At 40.3% G+C, this 26,224-nt stretch overlaps 1 protein-coding gene and 1 long non-coding RNA gene across 3 annotated transcripts in view; both read left to right on the plus strand.

The window, feature by feature from the left end:
• Window positions 1–26,224, plus strand: part of LOC117402041 (regulator of G-protein signaling 5) — a 130,826-nt gene that overhangs the window by 22,261 nt on the left and 82,341 nt on the right. The window lies entirely within an intron of this gene.
• Window positions 14,595–15,434, plus strand: LOC131705074 (uncharacterized). Its single transcript, XR_009310162.1, has 3 exons — window positions 14,595–14,645; window positions 14,684–15,067; window positions 15,254–15,434. It is a non-coding gene; the product is annotated as an uncharacterized LOC131705074 (long non-coding RNA).

A 26,224-nucleotide genomic window follows, 5' to 3' on the forward strand; every position in this document is an offset into this window, starting at 1 on the left:
TGACACCAGTGTAAGACCCGTGCTTGCCTCTCGCAGAGCTTGCTCTTCAGTTGAATGGTAACTCGTTTGTCTTTGAACCATATGGTTTGCGTCCAGCCATCACATTTCCATTCAATTCAATGGGCTGAGATGCCCATTCATTACATACCGTATAATCACTAATACATGTGATTATGTAATGGCTTGTATGCAGGACTGCTTTACAGAAGATAAAGCAAAGTATTAAGAAATCCAGTTACAATGTGGTCTTTTATCAGCGTTACTGTGTCACAGCTTAACATGTACAGAGACAGGCATGTTTAAAACCATAGGACTGTGCAAGCCCAAGTGCAGCATAAGCACAGGTGTGTGATTACACAGTATTTATTGGTTTGCATGTCTAACCTCCCTGTACATCGGGTACACCAGAGTGGAATCATTAACCTGCCCCCCCCCTGCAACACCCTACTGCAGCAGAACGCAAAGTTTTTTGGACCATAGGCACGTGTGTGTCCTAAGGTATGATAATTATTTTCAGAAATAACTACTTCTTTCCAAAAAGTAAAATAAAATATAGGTTAATGCTGGTCCCAACAGGTATTATTTTATATATTACTGTAACAGGACGGAGGCTGGGCACGAACTGGCACCCCTGCGCCCCACAGGCGAGCATCTTAACCACAATGCAAAAAAGCCAGACTCCTCTGCATTCATTGTTTTAGAGCTTTGAACTTCATGTCATCTCACAACACTGCCGAGACATTAGGACAAGGTAGATGAGGTAAAAGGTCCTTTTTTTAAAAATGCTCCTCAATTTTAATAATCAAAAAGGAAATAAGGGTCCTGATTTATGATAGGGATATGATTGGGGGTTTCTAAAACATTTCTGTTAGGAATGGAAAACTTTCAGGACTGGACAGGTACAGTACTGTGTGTGTTTCTTTCAGTCTGGACTTGAACTCCACTGATAGGAATCGCTCCCATTGCGCCACAGGGCTCAGGGAAGGAATTTAAAAAATGTGTTGTGTACAACATGGACAATGCCTTGCAGGCAATAGACTTCACCTGAACAGATGGGCAGAGAGGGTATCGATAGAACAGGCAGCTGGGCGGGAATATTAAAACACCCGCTAGCCTCCTGTCGCAGTGAGGCAGAGCTTGTGTTTCATGCAGTGGTATGGCATAAAGCAACAGAAAACTTAACAGTGGTCTTTTTGTTCTGTAAGGGGATCTCATTTTAATAGGACAGAATTAAAAATGTTTTGTTTGTTTTATTTAATGTTTCCAGTGTTTTGGATACTTCACCTGGTAGGCTATTGCATGCATTAGCACTTAAAAAAGAAAGTGCTTCCTACCGCCTATTCCGTAACCCTATTTTTACTCCATTTGCAATACAATAATTGGGTATAAACAGCAATCACGGTCATAGAGCTCCATTCTACCCCATGTTTAACAGTTACGTGAAATAATTAATTTACTGTACTTTAGGGTCTAGATCAGGATTTAATTGGTTCAATTAAATAACTTCGAACAGGCTTGGAACAAAGTCCAGGACTGGAAATGTCAACTTTGCCCACCATTGAGTTCTACAGTTTATACAGCAGCCAGTGAATGACGGATATGCTTCTCATGTAAATAGTCACAAACATCAGGTTCCTTTGGGGACAGCCAGCCTGTTAGTTCAGGGTTCTGTCTTTATTTAATGACCCTGCTAGTTTAGACGAGGCACCATAAGGCTTGAGGGGCTAAGCCCCCCCCCTCGCCACACTTTTTATTTTAAAAATCGTGCAGATTGTGTAGGTAGCTGGCACAGTAAAGCAGACAATCATATAATCAACTCATGTTTAATCTGCACTGCACTGCACACAGCTTTATTGTTAGTTATAATCACAGGCTAGCAACACAGAGACCAGTATTTTTTCTTCTCTGGTAATTTGTAACAATTGTAACTGTTCAGTGAGAGCGCACTCTGAAATACAATTCCGGCGTGAAAAAACTGGGGCCAGTTACAATGTATCTCTTCATGTTTATCTGTTAAGTCTCTCTGTTCAACTCCACCAAACAGGGGCTTTTACCTACCTTTTATTTACCACTACACCACTGAATTAATCACTTTACTTTTATGAGTTTGAATCTGTCATGTTCATGTTGTGGTGTTTTTTATATAATGATTTACATTTTGATTAAATAAGTAGCTAATCAGATTTGTAACCAATATGTGTGTAATGCTGTATTGTTCTTACTTCAGTGAAACGCTTTCTATATAACATTGTGTAACAGTGGTAGATAGCTGTTTTTAACGATGTAGGCAAATCATACAAAAGTAAACTTTTTTTTTTAAGTGATAGCAGCAGCAGTACATTGCATCTCGATTGAAAACGCAGAAGCAAAGAACTTTGGACAGTCCTTTTCTTTCAAAGGGACAGCGTGAAGGTAGCCGCATTTATGTGTTCATTTAATTTTGGTTTAATAAGGTAATATAGTGAATTCACTTGTAAAACAATTGCTATCTTTTTATTTCTTGTGTGTACCTTGTGTGGCATAACTTAGCATGTGTTGATTAAAGTTATTTCTCATATAAAAAAACTCACAATAACACAGCACAATATTCAGGATCAGCTACATTAGCCATGTATGTATGTATTTATATTGTAGCTCAGGCATGATAATGACTTCAGAGGTAACAGCTGCTACAAAAGCAAAAATGAGGTTGCTCTAGGTTGTCAGAGCTTATTAACACAACATGTTCTCCTTGACTCCACTCCCCACAGGCTAAGCCCCCCCCTAGTAATTATTAACCCTGCTTTTAGTGAGTATATCTGTAATAATTATCACATTGAACAAGTGTGCTGTTTCTTACATCCATGGGGGGCAGAGTGTTGCAGGGGGGACAGGTTAATGGTTACACTCTGGTGTACGAGGTGTACTTGTAGAGATGTTTGAGAGCTCTATAGTGCACAGGGGGGATTTTTATAACTTTTTTTTTTTTTTAAGTCACCAGGATATGATGAATAAAATGGAAAAAGATATAAGGTGATTCTAAACAACAACAAGAATACATTAGGTAAGACAGCTGCGATGTTTCAGACCTCATAGCAAGTTGCTATTTAGGAAAACCAAGATGCCACAATCCTAAAGTTTTAAAGAGTTTGAAGCCAGTCTCCGTGTGCACCCCCGGCTCCTCAAGTGACGCACAATCGAGACAGAAATCTGGGAGAGCTGACATCAGAATCTGGCAACAGCACAAAGTGGAATTGTCTATACTATACGACGCAAAAAGGGTGTGGATTGGGGGAGAGGGGTAGCTGTGCAGCTGCCTTACTCACACTCTTCCTGCACCATATAAGGCTCGGGGGGGGGGGGGGGGGGTTGGAAGCTAGTTGTCAGCACACTCGAGCTGAGATAGCTGAACTCTGCATCTGCGAGAGAAGCCTGTGTGTGAGGAAGACTGATGGCTGTGTTTCCATTACATCATCACTGATGCTTGTGTTTCCATTACATCATCACATTTTTAGGATGAACTGTTTACAGATTCACTGCTCAGAGGCTCTCCATTGCCATACAGCCATGGAGGGGTTTCCTGCAAAAAAGAAATGCTAACCCTTGTTTTACATAGTATTTATACCCATCAAAAACGAATGTCTTGGACAGTTAAAAAAAAATAAAATAAATAATAATGTGGTGGGAATACTAGACACCATTTCAGTTTTCAGAAATCAAGGAGAGGTTATCTAAAAAATAATTAAATTGGGGGTTATTCTACCGAACACACAACTAGTAACTAAAAGAGCAAGACTTCTAGTCAAAATGCTTTTTCATCAAAATGAAATGTTTTTTTTCTAAACTCAGCACTATTGAGTGTTTTATAGCAATGGATGAGAAAAACAATTAAAGCTGCTTGTCCCATTAACCAGTTGGACAGCACGTCGACTCCCAGTTTGCAGTCTTTCCGCGTTTCACGCACACAGGATCGTGGGCTCAGCTCCATTCACTTTTATTTAGCTCCTTTAGGAATTAGACTAAGGGACTGATTTAATCAGCCTCTTCCCTGGTAAATCACAGACAGATTTTACTAGGACATTTTACAGCACCGGGGAGTCACTCTGGATTGCATCACCCACTTATTTTTATAATGGGATAATCGCGGATAGGTGGGTGACGCAATCCAAGGTTATTCCCAGCAGTGTTGTAAAATGCTCTTTAAAAAATCCAGCTGTGGTTTCTCCTCCCGGGGTTATAATCAAACCAACCCCATGGGCTCATGCAACAAGTGGGGCGAGATTCCCAAAGCTACTTACTCCAAATCGTCATTAGTGCAATTGTTACCTGAAAGAAAATCAAACACACCATTACAATTCTAAAACAAATACAAAACCATTTAAGACTACTTAAGTTCTTAAGTTAAAAGTCTGAGTTGTTTATATCTGGTTTGGGACTTTACTGGGTGTGTTTCTCCTTTCTGAAAAAAATGCATGAATGGTGATCTGGAGTAGCTTTGAGAACTTAGCCTGTTGTGTATAAACCTAAATCTAGACAATTAATCTGTTTCCAGTAGTCAACGTTTACCTCTTCTGCTCCGTCCTTACTGCGAAAGCCGTGTCTCAGCAAATGTTAATCCCAGATCTGGAACCTTTCTCAGACTGAGCCGAACTCAGCAGTTTGTCTGGTGCTAACGGCTCCTCTAATCTCCAAATTTCGAACAGCAATTTAATCTTTCAAATAAATCTAGATTGGAGACCTATTTCTTTTATAAGCATGTTTTTTCATAGCCGAGTTAACCACAAGCTCATTAGGGATCTTTTCAATTTCAAATTGTCAAGAGGTGCTTTGGCATGAACAGCGCTGAGTAAGAGCACACTAGTATAGCAGAGTATGCAGTGCTGTACCTTCACCAACGTTTTAAAGTTAAGATGCCAAGTTAAACTAGCCAGTGATAGGGGGTGGTGGACAGGGCATTTACCCTAATCAATCATAGGCAATGGTGTTTAAAAGCCTATTAAAGTCTCCATGTATTTGTAAGAGTGATTGAACACTGGGGATTGTGCACAGTTTATAGAAAGCTTGGGGAAGTTTGTGTGTTTTATGCAGTCACACTGACATAATAAAGGCCTCTAAAGGTTTGTAACTTTTAAATTTTTGTTTTCCCTTTAGCTGGGGAAAGCCAGCCAAGTACGAATGCATAGACAGCATGCAATTAATTGGAGCCATGGGCCGCACGCTGAGAGGACATATTTTCATGGTTGCTCTCTCTCTTTCTCTCTCTCTCTCCCTCCCTTCCTACCCCCTCTCTCTCTATCTCTCCCTCCCCTCTATCTATCTCTCCCTCCACCTCTCGTCCCTTTTGATTTATGTTTTTATTTGTTCTGTAAAGAGCAGGTTAGGCGGTTTAAGGGCTTGAGGTTCTTGTCGCTAGTCTTTTTTGTTTGTTTTTGTTTTGTTGCGCTGACATCATTAAAGGGTACCATTACCACCAGTTTGGCTTGGACTGGGACAAGCAAAGGACCACCCGATGACGCCTCTTTAAGTCCCTCAGAGACACAGCGTTGTTGCGGAGCTGGTTCACTTTTTCCAGTGGTTAATCCCCTCCATGGGTTTGGTCAGGACTTATTATGACATTCTAAAACAAGGTTGTGTTTAAGTCACAGGAATTATGATGCGTCTATGATGCGTTTTTTACTTGAATGTATTCATTCATAAGCTGACATAAACGAAGGACAAACACAGCCGTGTTTAATTTAGTGGGATATTAAAGTACTGTAACAAATGAAATGTTTCCTGGCAAGAAATATTCACAAATTTTGCTTTTATAAAAAATCTACAAACAGACACGCTGTAAAATTAGCATAATTACAATGACAGTACCATGCTTTCACTGTGCTTTGTTACACTTGGCTGTGTTTTTACTATGGGAAACTTTTATCCCATTTTAATGTTTGTCTCTTAACAAAACAGTCCAACATAAAATGATCACGTCTGCTAAGAAAGAAATAATAATAATAAAGCATGATTCGCATGGGACTCAAAACCAGGTGTCCTCAGAGCTGATCAAAAGCAGAGGACTTCTAGTAACCTCCCAGATGTAGATTAGTTTTCATCAAGGAAAGTCGGTAAACTCAAAGTGAAATGCGATGTGGCCAGAGAAGGCGTTTTTGTGCATAATTTGTAAACAAAGAACCGGGTTTATAGAACTAATTTAGTTGTATCTTCTTTTCCAAAGGCTAGAATAACCATTTTGTCCTTTGAGTGATGTGTATTTCCATACATATCTTCAAATACACTATTCAAAGCATTCATTTTTTAAGAGTCGCCAATTTATGTAGTATGTTCACCTTTCCTCAATTTTGTTATGTGTTTTACTGAACTGTAGGATCTCAGATCATACCAATTGTAATATTATATTATGGTTTATTGCGAAGGCTGGTATTGCTTTGACGTGAATACCACGGAAAGGAGACAAAACCCAACCAGGTAACTACAGACCAATAAGCCTGACTTCTATTACATGTAAACTTATGGAAACTATAATAAGATCCAAAATGGAAAATTACCTATATGGTAACAATATCCTGGGAGACAGCCAGCATGGTTTTAAGAAAAGGAGATCGTGTCTAACTAACCTGCTTGATTTGTTAGAGGATGCAACGTCGACAATGGATAATTGCAAAGCATACAACATGGTTTATTTAGATTTCCAGAAAGCTTTTGACAAAGTCCCGCATAAAAGATTAATCCTCAAACTGAACACAGTAGGGATTCAAGGAAATGCATGCACATGAATTAGGGAGTGGCAAAAGGTCATTCAAAATGATCTAGACAGCATTCAGAACTGGGCAGACACATGGCAAATGACATTTAATAGAGAAAAGTATAAGGTACTGCACGCAGGCAATAAAAATGTGCATTATAAATATAATACGGGAGATACTGAAATTGAAGAAGGAATCTATGAAAAAGACCTAGGAGTTTATGTTGACTCAGAAATGTCTTCATGTAGACAATGTGGGGAAGCTATAAAAAAGGCCAACAAGATGCTTGGATATATTGTGAAAAGTGTTGAATTTAAATCAAGGGAAGTAATGTTAAAACTTTACAATGCATTAGTAAGACCTCATCTAGAATATTGTGTTCAGTTCTGGTCACCTTGTTACAAATAGGATATTGCTGCTCTAGAAAGAGTACAAAGAATAGCAACCAGAATTATCCCGGGTTTAAAAGGCATGTCGTATGCAGACAGGCTAAAAGAATTGAATCTATTCAGTCTTGAACAAAGAAGACTACGCGGTGATCTGATTCAAGCATTCAAAATTCTAAAAGGTATTGACAGTGTTGACCCAGGGGACTTTTTCGACCTGAAAAAAGAAACAAGGACCAGGGGTCACAAATGGAGATTAGGTAAAGGGGCATTCAGAACAGAAAGTAGGAGGCACTTTTTACACAGAGAATTGTGAGGGTCTGGAACCAACTCCCCAGTAATGTTGTTGAAGCTGACACCCTGGGATCCTTCAAGAAGCTGTTTGATGAGATTCTGGGATCAATAAGCTACTAACAACCAAACGAGCAAGATGGGCCAAATGGCCTCCTCTCGTTTGTAAGCTTTCTTATATTCTTATGAAATGCTGATATAAATTCTAAAATAACAATCAATCAATCAATCTTTATTTTTGTATAGCGCCTTTAATGAGGGCCGCCACAAAGTTAATAACAAGAAGGCCCATCAAATATTTAAAAGTATTTAAAATAAATAAAACAGTCAAATAATGCTAAAAAGTAAAAATTGTAAAATATGCCATAAAGAGACGAGAGAATATAATTTTAGATAACGATACGCCAGACTACAAAAATGTGTTTTTAATCAAGATTTAAAAGCATCAACCGAGGGAGCTTCCCTTACAGTACTGGGCAGGTCATTCGAGGGAGCTTCCCTTACAGTACTGGGCAGGTCATTCGAGGGAGCTTCCCTTACAGTACTGGGCAGGTCATTCAGTAATTTCGGTGAAATACATCTGAAACATCTACCACCTAAATAATGGGTATAGAAAGTAACCTGGCATACTCAGATCGGAGTGACCAATTGGGGACGTATGGTGTTTAAAGATTTTTAAGGTAAGGTGGAGCAAGACCATTTAGAGGCTTATAGGTTAATAACAACACCTTAAAATATATCCTAAAAATGGGCAGGAAGCCAGTGTAGAGATGCCAGCACAGGAGTGATATGATCTTGTCTCAGTTCCAGTTAAAACTCTTGCAGCAGGATTTCATACACGTTGCAGAGGAGATATCACATTGCTACCAATAGCAATTGCAATAAATCAATTCTTGACGATATAAAAGCATGCATTAAAATCGCTCAGCATCATGTCTGGGGGAAAAAATACCTCTCAATCTGGCAATGTTTCTTAAATGAAAAAAATTAATTTTTGTAACATTTTTAATGTGTTAATGTTAACATTTAAGGCCCCGATATAGTGTAACAAAAATCAGAGGACCGCTGAAAAAATGATCTGGGATAAAAAGAAATGGACAGTTTGCATGTGACTAAATTTCATTGATTTCCTATAAATTCCGAAGCCACCTGTTTATGTGGTAATTTTTCGTCCTGTGCGAATCAGGCTTTATTGTGCATCAGGACAGTCGCATGTATCGTGAGGCATATTATAGCGGTACCTGCATATCGCAATATGTGTTGTATGATGACATTAGTGTATCGTTATGTAACAGGGCTGAGTGTGAACTGGTGACTCCGCACACCGCAAGTGAATGTCTTAACCACTGTGCATCTCACCGACAGGGAACAGGACTCTGCCATTGGAGTTACATCCCTGACAAAGAGACTAACAGTCTCAGTGTTGCAGTGCTCTCAGTGCCTTGTCTTTCACAAACCCAACAGTCACTCACACAAATTATGTCCTGGGGCGACGGCTGATAGGAATGAACCACAAGCAGTTTCTGACACGTCCCCTCTGTGATAGCATTGCGGTTATAAAATTAACCACATGATTTTCATAAGAAACCGGTTACAAGGTTTGCCTTCTCTACGTACTTATTCACATGTCTCTGTTCCAAGTAACAAGTTTAACACGTTTTTAATAATAATTAGATTTAGTGTACATTTCATTGACTTGTGCAGTCTTGACAATTTGTATGTCCCTGTATTTCGGAAATTCACAATGATATATATTGCTAGAAGGTGGAGGTTTTGAAAACACTTGTGACCCTGTCAATAAACCTTTTATAAGACTTTCCTGGTTTTTACTATGAGTTTAATAAGAGCTTGTTACCTATATGCTGTTGCTGGTGTTAAAACCTGGCATGGGTGAAATTTCTGTGCAATAGGAGTCTTATTGCCATCCCTGAGGATTGTTTTAAGGAATGTTTGCAATATAAACATTTTTTTAGATTAAATTATGCTTTGAAAAAATGAGAATAAACTACTAAAAATGAGAATAAACTCCCTCTAAAACAGTTGAAGGTTCATTGAACTGAAATGTTATTTAAACAGACAAAAGAAACAGTCCTTAGCAACATTCTTAAAAATTGTCCTAAAAGAATCTAGCCCCCTAGAGTCACTTTGTGTTAATGTCTGACTTGCGGTGCCAGTGAGCTATCCCTAGTAGAAGGTAAGGTTACATAAGAAATTAGACTGCAATGGTTATTAATGGGACTATAAAATAAACAACAAACGGTTTTGTGTATGAAAACCTTTTTTTTTTTTTTTTTTTATTTAGAGTGACCAATTATTTTTTTTAGTAATTTTCCCCCAATTAGGAATGTCCAATTCTGTTTTTTTCTCCTCACCGCGGTGAGTCTCCACACAGCACAGACATTCTGAGGGCGTGTGAGCGTCCTCCGATCTCACAAGCCTAAAGCCAGAATAGCTTTTATGCCGAGCAATCCAGAGCAGAGGTGAGCGGGCTACCGATCCCGGAGAACAGAGATCAGCCCTGCTTTTTATTCACTCTGAATGTGCTTGGTGTCTGGCCATAGGGTTTGCTGTTGTGCGATGAGGAGAATGAGTTCCTGCCGGTTTCCCATCCCCCACCCTGGGAGCATCAGAGCCAATGTGACGCCCCCTTCGGAGTCCCCAGCAAAATTAGTCGTCTTTGCACAGCCCGGACGCGAACTGGCGCCGTCCAAGCTGTGTGACTTATCCTGCACTCCCAGCTACCTATGCTTTACCATACCTGGATGAGCCAGTCGGGGACACCTATGAAAACCTATGAAACCTCCGAAACGTGTGGCGTCAGCCGACTGCTTTTTTTCACACTGCGGACTCACCGTGCAGCCACCCAAGAGCCACAGCGTCGGAGGACAACGCAGCATACAGGCAAGTCCACAGGCGCCCGGCCAGACTACAGGGGTCGCTGGTGTGCGGTGAGCCGAGGACACCCTGGCCGACCTAACCCTCTCTACCCCCGGGCGACGCTCAGCCAATTGTGCGCCGCCCCCTGGGAGCTCCCGTCCTCGGTCGGCAAAGGAATAGCTAGCCTGAACTCGAACTTGTGATGTCCAGACTATAGAGCGCATCCTGCACTCCACGTGGAGCGCCTTTACTGAATGCGCCACTCGGGAGCCCCAATGAAAACATTTTTTAAATGTTTTTGGACCGGGTTGCTGAGGCTGCTTGAAGTTAATGTTGAGTTTCAAGATTCTAAAGTCCAGTGCCTGTGTGATAAAGACTGTGAGTTTGTACTGATAAATACGGTTACATTCTATTAAATACTATTCTTAATAAAAATAAAAAGATTTGGCAGCAAACATGTATGTATGTCACTCACATATAATATAACTAAAGAAAGTTAACAGTAGAAAGACATTTCACCTTAATCTGTTCCAAATGCCATTTTAAAGAATTGGGATTGTAATTTAATCAAACGATTTGTTTCCGGGAACCATATAATTTGGTCAGGCATTATGTTTGTTGTCTGAGATTCAGCATGATGTACTACAGTTTTCAGTGCATACGCCTAGGCGCATTTACAGTCACCATACAAAATCAGTTTTAATTGGGCTGGTGAGGTTGTCATTTAGAGATAAAAGCAGGAGGCAGAATGACGTGGCTTGTATATCTCTTATAAAAGTTTCCCATAGTAAAAGCATTGCAAAGTGTAAACCTAGTGAAAGCATGGTAAAGCATTGGTATGCATTGTAAAGAATAGAAAGGTGCGGTGATACATATTAATAAACATGGCAAACCAGGGTAAACTATGGTAAATGCATAGTATAAGCATGGGTGTATGCACAGTTGTCTCTGTACACAACTGGAGGAGCCTGCAGTAAGTAGGTTCCAAAGTGTGTCTAGCAGAGTCTGTTGGAGTCTTAAGACAATGTAGCAGCACTCAGGCTGTCTGCTTACTTCCCTCCCTCCCAGACAAACAGCTGCAGCTCTGTGGATCTCACACCCTCTCGCTAGCCCGCACACTTCCCCGTCCCGACCCCTCCAGCGCTTCGCAGCAAACTGTGGGACACACCGAGGGCCTGGGAAAATGGGATCTCGCAACCTGGTGAAAACGGGAAGAGTTTAGGAAAGGAACACGTGCACACATAGACACACTCGCAGTGACACAAACACACACACATACACGCACAGACATAGGCACACGCACAGAGACAAACAGGTACACACACACAGAGGTACACACATGCACAGAAGGGTTGGGTTTAAGTCCAAGTGTATTTTCATTTAAATGTGATCAAGAAATATACACAGCATTTGCATTTCTATACTCGCCATTGCATTTCTATACTCACCATTTTCTTAAACGTTTAGTATATATTTTAATTACTTTTAATCCTCTCACATACATCCATAAAATGTGTCCTGCGTGCTGCGTAGTAACAGAGGGAAAATAACTGTGGTTGATTTCACCAGCGTGGGCGGGAAGGAGGATCCAGCTACCAGCTAACATCATGGCGCGTTCAAAAAGGAGCTACGTGTGGAATCATTTCGAAGAAGTTAATGAAACGTGTGTTAAATGTAAATTAGGTAACACAGAACTTGGTTATTAAAACAGCACTGGAGCAATGCCAAGTCATTTGAAGTTTAAACACCTGTGTGTTTCAACACACGCACAGAGATAGATACGCACGCAGAGACAGACATGCACGCACAAAGATAGACACACGCACGCCAGAGACAGACAAGCAATTACAGCGAAACATAGGCACAGAGACACACACAAAGATAGACACGCACACAGAGACAGATACACATGCACAGAGACGCATGCACACACAGAGAAACATAGGCACAGAGACGCACACACAAAGACACGCACAGCGAAACACACAGGCACACACGCATACAGGCACTCACGCACAGAGAAACACACACAGACGCACACACACGACCCCTACCAAAGCAATACAGGACAGGGTTTAGACTTGAAATACCTCATCTACAACACAAAAATATTTCTATACCAAATTGCAAGAAGTTTAGGGAAACTCCAGAAACACACATGCACATACAGAGAGCAAGGTTTAGACTTTACAGTAATAAAATCCAGAAGTTAGGAATAGGTCTCCTGTTAGGTCAAAGGTTGTGAGAATTCTTTGTTTTATTTTCAAGGTGTCCAAGTCAGAAACAGGTGTTCTGCGAACAGGTCCATTCCAAACCATGCCGTCCGGAGTATTATTAAACCTGTGACAGCTGGGGCTTTCCTAGCAGGGGTGTCAGAGATTATGTTTATTTACCTAAACCCTTGCTGTCAAAAATGTTTACCTTCAAACATATTGGAAATGTTTATAACCAATCAGAAAAGCCATCATTTATAAACACATGTCTGTGTATAAGACTGCATGTGTGCAGCAATTGACTATGGAAAAGACTGAAGAGATATTGATAGGAAAAAAATTGGCCTGCACTGTAGACTGTACACTAAACTGGCCTGCTACTGTGGTTAGCACTTATATTTGGCCTGCATATCTTTGAGAACGGTTACGTGGAAAAATTCTAAATGTTTAACACTTCTCTAATGTTTAAACACCATGACCAAAGATTGAACGTGCATAGAGACTGAACAGAGACTGAACTGCTGCCTCTCTCGCCCCCTTCTTTAGGAGAAAGCTTGCATGTAATACCTATTTAAAGTAATCTGAGCGGTTTGCTATATAAGTCAATGCGTCGTGTGCAGGGGGCCTCTTAACACATGTGATCTGGTGCAGTTTGTGGGAGAGAGGCTCTGGCTGCTCAATCCGTGTGAGAGACACTCTAAACACAAAGTATTAACTTATTATCAATTGCAAATCAGTCCTTGTCCCTTTCCTAGAAGCTGGTTGACCTCAGAATGTGGGGTCTTAAAGGATTCCAATGATTCAACATCAACTACATGGCTTAGTAACCCTTGATAGCCCATTCATACCCCCACTCTCTGTGTGTAGAAATATCTTCCTTCTGTCCTAAGTCTGTCTCCACATCATTTCCAACTCTGTCCTCTGGTCCTGGTTTCTATACTGTGCTTTAAGTATTGGTTAGAGTTGACTGTGTCAACTACTATAAGAAAATAATTCGATTTAGGAATGAGAGGAGGCCGTCGGAGCTCATCCTGTTCCAAGGAGCTGATTGTTTTCTACAATGTGGCATGGTAACCCTTGGTAACCCAATACCATACCCTCGCATTCTCTGTGTAAAGAAGTGTCACCTACCCCCTGTCCTCAGTCTGTCTCCACATTACGAAATTGACCAGACATTGTAAAACAGTGCTTGGCATGACGCAGGAAACCCAATGTAGAATTAAATTTACAAACCAGGGTATTCATGTGCAGTTTTGCCAGCATCTCCTCTCAGGGGGTCCTTGAGCTATGAAGTCATCTCATCTCTCCTGCCACGCTCGGTCACCCCTGGAAAACCAGGGGAATGCAGAGTCAGAAATAACTGAAAAAAAGTGCAGACCAATGGGGGTTGAATAGGGCAGCCTGCTTAACATTCACCCAGGAGGCAGATTGGAAACGCTCCACTGGCTTAAAACCCCACTCGATTGAAATTCCAGCATTCCTTATTGGGGGGGGGGGGGGGGGAGGGAGAGAGTTGTGTCACTTAACCCCTTTAGCACCCCTGAGGATAAAGTAATAAAATAGTAAAAGCACAGCAAAGTTCAGTGAAAGCATGGTAAAACATAGGGAAGCATTGTAAAGCATATAGCGGTATGGTAAAGCATAGGGAAGCATTGCAAAGCACAGAGAGGTCTGGTAAAGCATAGGTAAGCATTGTAAAGCACAGAGTGGTCTGGTAAAGCATAGGAAAGCATTGTAAAGCACAGGGAAGCATTGTAAAGCATATAGTGGTATGGTAAAGCATAGGCAAGCATTGTAAAGCACAGAGAGGTATGGTAAAGCACAGGGAAGCATTGTAAAGCATAGAGAGGTATGGTAAAGCATAGGGAAGCATTGTAAAGCACAGAGAGGTATGGTAAAGCATAGGCAAGCATTGTAAAGCATAGATAGGTATGGTGAAGCATTGTAAAGCATAGATAGGTATGGTAAAGCATAGGGAAGCATTGTAAAGCACAGAGGTATGGTAAAGCATAGGGAAGCATTGTAAAGCACAGAGAAATGGTAAAGCATAGGCAAGCATTGTAAAGCACAGAGATATGGTACAGCATAGGGAAGCATTGTAAAGCGCAGATAGGTATGGTAAAGCATAGGGAAGCATTGTAAAGCATAGAGAGGTATGGTGAAGCATCGGGAAGCATTGTAAAGCACAGAGATATGGTAAAGCATAGGGAAGCATTGTAAAGCACAGAGAGGTATGGTAAAGCACAGGGAAGCATTGTAAAGCATAGAGAGGTATGGTAAAGCATAGGGAAGCATTGTAAAGCACAGAGAGGTATGGTAAAGCATAGGCAAGCATTGTAAAGCATAGATAGGTATGGTGAAGCATTGTAAAGCATAGATAGGTATGGTAAAGCATAGGGAAGCATTGTAAAGCACAGAGGTATGGTAAAGCATAGGGAAGCATTGTAAAGCACAGAGAAATGGTAAAGCATAGGCAAGCATTGTAAAGCACAGAGATATGGTACAGCATAGGGAAGCATTGTAAAGCGCAGAGAGGTATGGTAAAGCATAGGGAAGCATTGTAAAGCATAGAGAGGTATGGTGAAGCATTGTAAAGCATAGATAGGTATAGTAAAGCATAGGAAAGCATTGTAAAGCACAGTGGTATGGTAAAGCATAGAGAAGCATTGTAAAGCACAGAGAGGTATGGTAAAGCATAGGGAAGCATTGTAAAGCACAGAGATATGGTACAGCATAGGGAAGCATTGTAAAGCGCAGAGAGGTATGGTAAAGCATAGGGAAGCATTGTAAAGCACAGAGAGGTATGGTAAAGCATAGGGAAGCATTGTAAAGCATAGAGAGGTATGGTAAAGCATAGGGAAGCATTGTAAAGCACAGAGAGGTATGGTAAAGCATAGGGAAGCATTGTAAAGCACAGAGAGGTATAGTAAAGCATAGGGAAGCATTGTAAAGCACAGAGAGGTCTGGTAAAGCAAGTAGTAAACTTATATAGGAGAATAGACTTGCAGTCCACATTAACTGTGCAGGAAATCAATAGGATTAGTTCAAAACCTAAATGGCATGCAAAATAAAAATTATAGGGTTAATCTGCTTTTGTTTGTTATTGTTCTGGAAGCTGAGTGCTCTCTTTAGCAGGGTTATGTGTGGAAGGAGAGAGGAGAGGGGGAATGAGGGAGGCGGGGTATGAAATAGTACAGAAGGTCAATGCTAAGCCAGCATGCTATGGCCTCCGCAAAGAGGTGAGGAATTTATTTTTGGGAGGGGTGGGGGGGTAGGAAGGAGGGGGTGACATTCCTGAAGCCCCGGGGGGGGGGGGTCTACAATTTGCACGCACCGTGGAGTTGAGGGCTAGGGCGGTGTGAAGGGCGCAGAGGGTTCAAGGCCATGACTAGAGCCTTGTAAATTGTGTTGTAAAATTGCCCTGAAATTAATTTCCTGCTAGCGAGGTCATTTTGAGTTGGAGAGTAGCTGTGACAGAGAGCGAAGGAATCCTAGTCAACAATCTCCCTCCCGACCTGTGAGGGCACGGTATAACAAGAACAGTGTGCCCCGGACTGGATGGTTTGACAGTTCATTCCAGGGTCAGTTGGAAGTCAGCCATCCAGAAAGGGAGAGGAGTCACAATACCAGAAGTTACCGCCTTAATGCGGTAGGCGATGTGTCAGTCATGGATTGGAAAATACGTGATTGCACTCGCTACCGAAGGGGGCCTGACTAGGGATGTGCTTTTGGTAAATTTTTATGAATGTTTAAACTCTGCAATGTCAGCGTTTAAACATTTAAACCGTATCTACATACACACACACTCTCTTTATATTACATTCTGATAATGACAGCCCTGGTTAGTATTTTCTAAGCAAATAAACCCTAAATAAGCAAAAAACTTTTTAACATCGCAAAGACTTAACTACAAAGTTAAAAAATAAAAATTCAAAAAAACACCTACACATCAAAGTATATATTGAAATGTTTATATTTATGGTTGTAATTAAAGTTGCTAGTGAAGATATAACTATATACATATTGAACACATTTTCGGATTGTATGATGTTTTTATAATAGTGTGTTTCTTAAAGGTTCATTTAACAACAAAAGAAACAGGAACCTATTACGTTTTTTTGAAGGTTTTGCCCAAAATTTATATGGTTTATAAAAAATGTAAAAAAAATTGAAGAGATGAATATCACCCACTGTACAGCGCGAAAGCGAGTTGTGCTTACAATTGAAAAAAAGTTGGAAATACTTTCACTTAAGAACATAAGAAAGTTTACAAACGAGAGGAGGCCATTCGGACCATCATGCTCGTTTGGGTGTTAGTAGCTTATTGATCCCAGAATCTCATCAAGCAGCTTCTTGAAGGATCCCAGGGTGTCAGCTTCAACAACATTACTGGGGAGTTGGTTCCAGACCCTCACAATTCTCTGTGTAAAAAAGTGCCTCCCATTTTCTGTTCTGAATGCCCCTTTACCTAATCTCCATTTGTGACCCCTGGTCCTTGTTTCTTTTTTCAGGTCAAAAAAGTCCCCTGGGTCGACATTGTCTATACCTTGTAGGATTTTGAATGCTTGAATCAGATCACCGCGTAGTCTTCTTTGTTCAAGACTGAATAGATTCAATTCTTTTAGCCTGTCTGCATACGACATGCCTTTTAAACCTGGGATAATTCTGGTTGCTCTTCTTTGCACTCTTTCTAGAGCAGCAATATCCTTTTTGTAAAGAGGTGACCAGAACTGAACACAATATTCTAGGTGAGGTCTTACTAATCCAATGTAAACTTTTAACATTACTTCCCTTGATTTAAATACAACACTTCTCACAATATATCCAAGCATCTTGTTGGCCTTTTTTATAGCTTCCCCACATTGTCTAGTTGAAGACATCTCTGAGTCAACATAAACTTCTAGGTCTTTTTCATAGATTCCTTCTTCAATTTCAGTATCTCCCATATGATATTTATAATGGACATTTTTATTGCCTATGTGCAGTACCTTACAGCTTCCAATATTAAATGTAATTTGTCATGTGCCTGACCAGTTCTGAATGCTGTCTAGATCATTTTGAATGACCTTTGCTGCTGCAACAGTGTTTGCCATTCCTCCTATTTTTGTGTCGCCTGCAAATTTAACAAGTTTGCTTACTATACCAGAATCTAAATCATTAATGTACATTAGGAATAGCAGAGGACCTAATACTGATTGATCCCTGTGGTACACCACTGGTTACCTCGCTCCATTTTGAGGTTTCTCCTCTAATCAGTACTTTCTGTTTTCTACATGTTAACCACTCCCTAATCCATGTGCATGCATTTCCTTGAATCCCTACTGCGTTCAGTTTGAGAATTAATCTTTTATGCGGGATTTTGTCAAAAGCTTTCTGGAAATCTAAATAAACCATGTCGTATGCTTTGCAATTATCCATTGTCGATGTTGCATCCTCAAAAAAATCAAGCAGGTTAGTTAGACATGATCTTCCTTTCCTAAAACCATGCTGGCTGTCTCCCAGGATATTGTTCCCATATAGGTAATTTTCCATTTTGGATCTTACTATAGTTTCCATAAGTTTACATATAATAGAAGTCGGGCTTATTGGTTCAGTTTTGTCTCCTTTTTTGGGGATCGGTATTACGATTGCAATTTTCCAGTCTGTCGGTACAACCCCTGTGTCAAGAGACTTGCATGATTTTGGTTAGCGGTTTGTAAATAACTTCTTTCATTTCTTTGAGTACTATTGGGAGGATCTCATCCGGCCCAGGGGATTTTTTTTATTTTAAGAGCTCCTAGTCCCTTTAACACTTCTGCCTCTGTTATGCTAAAGTTATTTAAAATTGGATAGGAACAGGTCGACATGTGGGGCATGTTGTCCGTGTCCTCCTTTGTAAAAACCTGTGAAAAGTAATCATTTAATATATTTGCTATTTTTTTTTTTTGTCTATGATTTTGCCATTTGTGTCTCTTAGACATTTAACCTCCTCTTTGAATGTTCTCTTGCTGTTTATAATATTAGAAAAAACATTTTGAAATTGGTTTTAGCCCCCTAAGCAATATTGATTTCTATCTCTCTCTTGGCCTTTCTAACTTCCTTTTTGACTTGTGTTTTCAGTTCCAAGTACTCTTTCTGTGTACTTTGTTTTTGGCCCCTTTTTAAACGCTCTGTGAAGTGCCTTTTTTTGCTGAATATTTTTTTTAATTGATCTTTTAAAATGTTGTTTTAGATTTAGATTGGTCTACTTTTGGGATGTAATTGTTTTGTGCCTCTAGTACTGCATTTTTAAAAAACAGCCATCCTTTTTCTGTGGATATTTTCTCTATTTTACTCCAATCTACTTCTGTCAGTCTCTGTTTCATACTGTCATAGTTTGCTTTTCTAAAATTGTAAACCTTAGCTTTAGTCATTACTTTTTGGGTTTTAAAAATCACTTCAAAATGAGACCATGTTGTGGTCTGAGTTTGCCAATGGCTCTCTGACCTCTGTTTTAGTTATTCTGTCTTCATTATTTGAAAAGACTAAATCAAGGCATGCCTCCCCTCTAGTCGGTGCCTTGACAAATTGCGTTAGGAAGCAGTACTTGAGCATTACAGTTTCCGAGTACTCGAATCAAACGTCACTCTCCTCTACATACTGCACTAGTGTACATAAACCTCCCAAATATTGCGACAAGTCCTTTTTTAAATGCCAAACTAACACACAATCAAATAATATATTAATAAATTAATATAATGTTTTCCTTCTTGTGCAGTTAATTGTATATTGTCAAGTATTACTAAATAACGTAAAGTATTAAAATTCACATAACCAGACAACTTTACATTACATTGTAAAGAGGTGCCTGGCCTACCTATTTGAACTGTGTCTCTGGGGCCCTTTACTTTAGTGCAGTAGTTCCAACATACAAATAAAAACTGTACTAAACATAAACGGCCGGTCCAAAAGCTTACAGAACAATTTCAAGTGAAAAAAGTCTTCCACCTATGGGAAGATTGGGGAATGGGGTCCACGAGTCTGTGGTAATTGCAACTTTTTCTCCCTTTTGAAAGTTTTGTATGAACAGCTGCAGCACTTTATTTTAGTTTTACCAGCCTCGCACATGTTTTCTGCAGGGAGGATTTTAACCCCCCTCCCTGCTGTGTTACATGGGATAATCTTACATCAATTTCAAAACTGCTGCATTCATGATTCACACGCACTGTCCTCATAGGGGATAATGTGATCACGCCCTGTTTGGCCAAATCTATAGCGAATGTTGTTATGGATGTTTGCTTTTTATTGCCATCAGTAGCTCCATCCACAATAATTCTGAATGTTTTCATTTCAAACTGTGAAGCATTGAACTTGTGTTTTTGTGGTACAGCAATTTTGTTCAGCATAATTATTTACATGTGACGGGGAGCCCCGCCCCTATATATATTGTGCGCTATTTTAGTGATTTGTTGTTGTTGTTGTTGTTGTTTATTAGTAATATATATATATATTGAGTTTTGTACAGACGGATGAAAGCCGTCCGTCATTGTTTACTATTTGAGACCGGCGAAAAAGCCGGTCTCAAAGTGTAGCTGGTGTGGATGGGGTTGAATCCCCATCCCTGTAAAAGCTTGTGGGAATGTAGCTGGAGCCTTAATAAGGTCATTGTTTAATAGGTAATTAAGGCTCCAGCCACAGATATAAAAGACCCACTCCCAGCTCATTATGGGGAGAGAGTGTCAGAGGAGAGACGGAAGTCTGTGAGAGAAAAGAAATAAGCAATTGCTTCGTATGCTGGGTTTGCAACCAGCATACTACTTGTTTAGGGTTTCTGTTTGTTTGGCCAACTTGCCTTTTGTTTTGTAGTGTTTTTGTTTTGTTTAAACTGTTTGTTTTATGATTTAATAAAATAACTGAACGCCGTAGCGTTTCATTTTTGCCCCGCCATTCATTGTTTTGGTTTCTGTTCTGGTCTGACTTCACCCCTGTAAAGCCATCACGGTTTTCTCGTCCGGTTCCTCAAAATACTTCCAAACGTGGCTTCCTTTGTTTAGAGATGACATTTTAAATATAGAACAAACTCGCTTGTCATTAACGTTATATAACCCCACCGTACCATTCCATGCCTACAGGATGGAACACACACAGTGCACCAATGAAGCACGAGATCGACCAAGAATAAAACCCGCCCCAGTGTCAATCTTTCTGTTGCACCAATTAGAAAAGTTACTTGGAGGCAATTGCCAAACCCCTTCCTTTTTATAATATCCGCCCTTACTGTGGCACTAGAGCAGTCTGATACGCGACGGACTGCTGATGATAAATTACTAAAATGACTGCATAAAAAATATGTGTTTGGTGACACTTGACATGTGACCGGTTATATGTCTAGCATTATTAAACATTTTACCACTTCTTCAGAGTTTATACGTTTAAATGTTTAAAATTCCCATCCCTAGGCCTGACTGAGGGTATATCAGGGGATGTGGCAAAGCAATCTGTTCCTTTGTTATAGTTACGGAAAGACCTGTAAAGGACGTACAAACAAAAAAGTACTGAGAGTATTTAGTGTTGTCTTATCTGTTTTAACAGTTATTTGTTATTCTAAACAGCTAAATATCCGGGAGCTGTCGCGCTAAGCCAGCATCAAACCCGGACTACACTGCACTACCGTTGTCACCGATTATTGTATTAAATCACCACTTGCACTAACAGCACTCACTATTGGACTCGTGATCGTGTGTGTATGAATTGTGTGTCATTATTAGTATTATTATTTCAGGACTGAACCCCGTGGTTTACCTGCGCTATACACATTGTTGTGTAGAGCCAGGTATTATTATTATTTAAGGTTGACAAACAAGCAACCCAGCACAAATAAACAGCTGTTTTTCACCTGAACTGTGTTGTGTTTGTTATTACTGAGCACTGCATCACCTCTACACCTGCAAACTGCAAACCACTTTGCCACACAAGCCTATGGAGGTTATGTTATGAAATCTTCTGTACCATAACTGTGCATTAAACAGGGTTAGAAACTCACATTAGCCCTGCCCCCAGTCCTGGGTTTCCAAACTACCGTACCATCAATTAAGTATCATATAAACTATTCAGTAGCCAGGAGTTTGAGAACCCCCAGTGAAACATATTGTTCCTTCCCTTATAGCTACATGAACAACTTCTAATAGTCAACCCAGACGCAGGTGACACTTATTAGGGTGCAATCAGTAAAAGGATGGCTGTTTTTTAAAAATGTAGTACTAGAGGCGCAAAACAATTACATCCCAAAAGTAGACAAATCTAAATCTAAAACAAAATGGCCAAACTGGTTTAATAGATGAATTAAAAAAAATATTCAGCAAAAAAAGGCACTTTACAGACCGTTTAAAAGGGACCAAAAGCAAAGTACACACTGGAGAATTGCAAACGTAATACCGAACCTTAAAAAGGCAAACAAAACCGAACCAGGTAACTACAGACCGATAAGCCTGATTTCTATTATATGGAAACTATAAGAAGATCCAAAATGGAAAATTAGAACTGGGCAGACACATGGCAAATGACATTTAATAGAGAAAAGTGTAAGGTACTGCACGCAGGCAATAAAAATTTGCATTATAAATACCATATGGGAGGTACTGAAATTCAAGAAGGACTCTATGAAAAATACCTAGGCGTTTATGTTGACTCAGAAATGTCTTCATCTAGACAATGTGGGGAAGCTATAAAAAAGGCTAACAAGATGCTTGGATATATAGTGAAAAGTGCTGAATTTAAATCAAGGGAAGTAATGTTAAAACTTTACAATGCGTTAGTAAGACATCTAGAATATTTTGTTCAGTTCTGGTCACCTCGCTACAAAAAGGATATTGCTGCTCTAGAAAGAGTGCAAAGAAGAGCAACCAGAATTATTCCGGGTTTAAAAGGCATATCGTATGCAGACAGGTTAAAAGAATTGAATCTATTCATTCTTGAACAAAGAAGACTATGCGGCGATCTGATTCAAGCATTCAAAATCCTAAAAGGTATAGACAATGTCGACCCAGGGGACTTTTTTGACCTGAAAAAAGAAACAAGGACCAGGGGTCACAAATGGAGATTAGATAAAGGGGCATTCAGAACAGAAAATAGGAGGCACTTTTTTACACAGAGAATTGTGAGGGTATGGAACCAACTCCCCAGTAATGTTGTTGAAGCTGACACCCTGGGATCCTTCAAGAAGCTGCTTGATGAGATTCTGGGATCAATGAGCTACTAACAACCAAACGAGCAAGATGGCTGACTGGCCTCCTCTCGTTTGTAAACTTTCTTATGTTCTTATGTCTTTCAGAGCAGATTTATGAGGTTGCCTCAGTGTTCAGAGTGGAAGTGTCTAAGCCTGCGTTAAATGTTATTTTGGAGGCATGCGTTTATTCCCTTGCTAATACTTTTTGAGTCGCACTGCTTGGAATCTTCACACAAGGCTGACCAGGTCGACACTGTGCTCCTGACACAACACTGGCAGGGAGTGCAGTGCCAGAGGAACACTCTGTACAGAAGGGCTACAGGATTATCCCAGCTTGAACAAAAAGAAAGACCAGTGCTGTCATTTAGAAAAGGCAGTTATTCCAAAATGCAAGTCGCTCAAATCAACAATATACAGAAGGGTTCTTTTGAAATGATCCAAAAAACTGCAGGGTCTGAATTCTCGTATTAAACTTGAATTTACAAAATTCCATGTTAATCCAAAGGTGAATTAAAATGTATTTGGTGGCAAAAAATGACCAAGTTTGCATCTGTTCATATAACAGTGTTTACAAATGACTGGCATTGAAACGGATACCATGCAAAAGAACGCGATTCATACATGATGCCCCCCAGGCACACAGGTTTATTACATACAACCACACTGGAACAGCTCACGGGACACTAGCAACAACGGTAACGCACAGAGGCCATACGATACAGTGTACGAAAAGCTAAAACAAACACTGTACAAAAACTATAAAAGGTGCCGTAAAAACAGCGCTCTACTCCCTAATAAATGGAGGTCCCGCGTATACACCTCGCTGTACTTTAGGGAATGTGCATTCCCTGAACTAATCTTTGTTCTTCAAAGTAAACAAAACCCCTTCTCCAGCTACACACATAACCACAGCTTCCAGTCGTCTGTGCTTTCGGCTTTTTCTTCAGGCTCCGATCCCAGGTCAACCTCATGGCAATTGGAAGATTTCAGCAAGGTGTTTAGGGCTCTGTCCAAGTAGCGTGGACGATCTTCAGTCCCTTGGCTATGGCTTTGCAGCAGCCCTGAGGTGTGTAAACGGGACCTTTTTGTACCTGACACCCCGCTGGAACACACCTACCTGCTGATTAGATTCCACAGCTGGTAATCCCACACAGCAGGCAGGCTCTCCCAGGAGCATCAGGTACTAATTGCAATAAATGTAGACACTATTTACAATACATACACAGGAAAACCCACTCTTCATGCGCCGAGCTTCTGCCCTGCCACAATGGGGTACTGGGTTTATTTAACTCTTCTATGGTACAGATTTGAATTTTGTTTTCCAGTTAAATCGAAATGAAAGAATATTTGAAAATATTTGTTTAAAACACAAACAGCCCATGTTTGTCCCAGCTGTAGCAAATGATAGTAGGAATGTGCGACATTTTCAAGCTTGTGCTTCTCCTCTGTGGAACGAATAAAGGTCTCCATTCTCTGTAGGGGGTTTTCAGCTGCAATGTATCAATCACATACAAGTGTGAGAAGCTGCCAAAAAAAAGAGTTTGAATGTTTTAAAAAATGCGAAATGTCAACACCCGAAGCCAGGCAAGCCTCCAAGCTGCGGTGTTCTGCTCAAGAAGGGTCTGCTTATCCGGGTAGCACAGGTTGTGAGAGCTGCTGTTATTAATAACACATTCTGGTGTTTTTTTGAAAATATACAAAGCGGGGGAGAGGAAATCTAGTGAGAAATTGGTTCCAGAAGGCATCGGAATGTGGATCAAAGGAAGGAATGCTGGCGAGTGTTTGCTCCTGGGATTCCTGCGCTGCTGTTTCTGCACAGTGTGGCTTTAGTGGTGGGGGGGGGGGCACACTTAGAAACACTGAAAGAAACTTAGCAAGTTCAACGACAAACATTTTGTCCTCTAAGACTCTTTCATTGTGTTCAGAAATGAGTTTTGATCCTCCTGTTGCTGGGTGATGGGGACTCCACCCACCCCAAGTGGTGAAGTGTGAAGGGCCTCCGAATGGTCGTGTTATTAAGAGGAGTGTGAGTGTGCTGGCCTGGTATCAGACATTGACTTTGCAGAGCTGTGACTGGTGCTTGTTCAAATGTCAGATTGCTTTATTTAACCAGGATAGAACCCTCGAGATATGCATTTCATTTTGCAAGGGGGTCCTGGCAAGAGAAGGCGTCAAGAATTAACAACATTATAAAATCAATAGAAAAAAAGAGACAAATCATTCAAACAGGACAAAAACACCTAAAACAATCATACAAACTGTAATACAAAATAAAAGCACAGAAAAGAAAACCATTCTAATTCACATGCTCCTGGTCATAGTCAGGATTTACAGGATTTGCAGCCCTGGTCAGATTTGAAATAGATATTTGAGTAATTTAAAAAGGTATTGTGCAGAGGCAGGTCTTCTGTTTGAAGGCAATGAATAAAAATATGAGGCAGTAGTAGACGCATCATTTAATCACAGTGCGTAGGTAGAGTTGCATGTCTCTAACAGGGATGCAAGGTAACTTTGCAAGGGCAACGGGACAAATGTCAAATGTGGAAAATTAGGAGGACCACTTTTTACAAACTAAAGAAAGATGGTAAAAGATGAGAGCATAGGAGGGAATTGTAGATTTGGGAATATCTGAAGTTGGACAGATTTTCTGGTCCAGTATAATAATGGTCTTATTTGTGCTATTGATTGTTCCCTTGTCTTTCTTTCTTGTAGCGTTTTGGTAGCATATAAGTCTGAGAGGCAAGCATACTGTTTGAAATCTGGTCAACTTTCAAATGCTCGACGTAGACCTGAAGTCAAGATGGGCGACCCATTGCTTGGGATAGGCAATCATTACATTTTCAGTAATGGATTAGGGCCAGCATCCTACATGGTGCTTTACCTTCCATTGATAGCCCCTTTCTCCCAGGTTAGTAGTTGTGTTTTCTTTTAGAGAATTAGCTTGAGGTGGTGAATTTAGTGAGGCCAAATTGTTTTGACCTGTATTGGAATGTGTTTGTGACACTTCTGCTCATAATTGATTGGAAACTTTGCTGAAATAACCTCAGGATGTTTCCATGTATTTTATTTTCTCGTTTTAGGATAGCTTTAGGAAAAGTTTGTGTTGTCTTGTCTGGACCTCATCCATAACTTTCATTACGGATCAGAATTCTAAACTAGGTTGACTACTCTATCCGAAAGGTTTGTCTACTCGTTTGAGGTGTGCAAAACACATACTCGGAATTACCTTTAAGATGTGTCGGGTTTAAGCTGTCCTTCCCTCACCTTTACAACAGAGTACCAACCAATGGCATTTAACTTCCACATTGAGTGTTTTAAAAGCAGATTCAAAGAATATTTTCCTGTCTCTGGTGTGCTGCATTTTAACTGCCGTACTGGCGGACCAAGCCATACACTGACAATGAAAAGCCAGTTTGCCATTGCCACTGATTGGTACTCCGTTGTAAACGGGAAGGAGGACAGCTTTTCCAGTTTTGAAATCAACACGTTAGTGAACGGATTTATTGAATACCTGCTGATAAATACTTCTCAAAGGCAGTTCCGAGTACG

Source organism: Acipenser ruthenus, chromosome 34 (genome assembly GCF_902713425.1).
Source record: "Acipenser ruthenus chromosome 34, fAciRut3.2 maternal haplotype, whole genome shotgun sequence".
In the NCBI taxonomy this organism is placed as follows: domain Eukaryota; kingdom Metazoa; phylum Chordata; class Actinopteri; order Acipenseriformes; family Acipenseridae; genus Acipenser; species Acipenser ruthenus.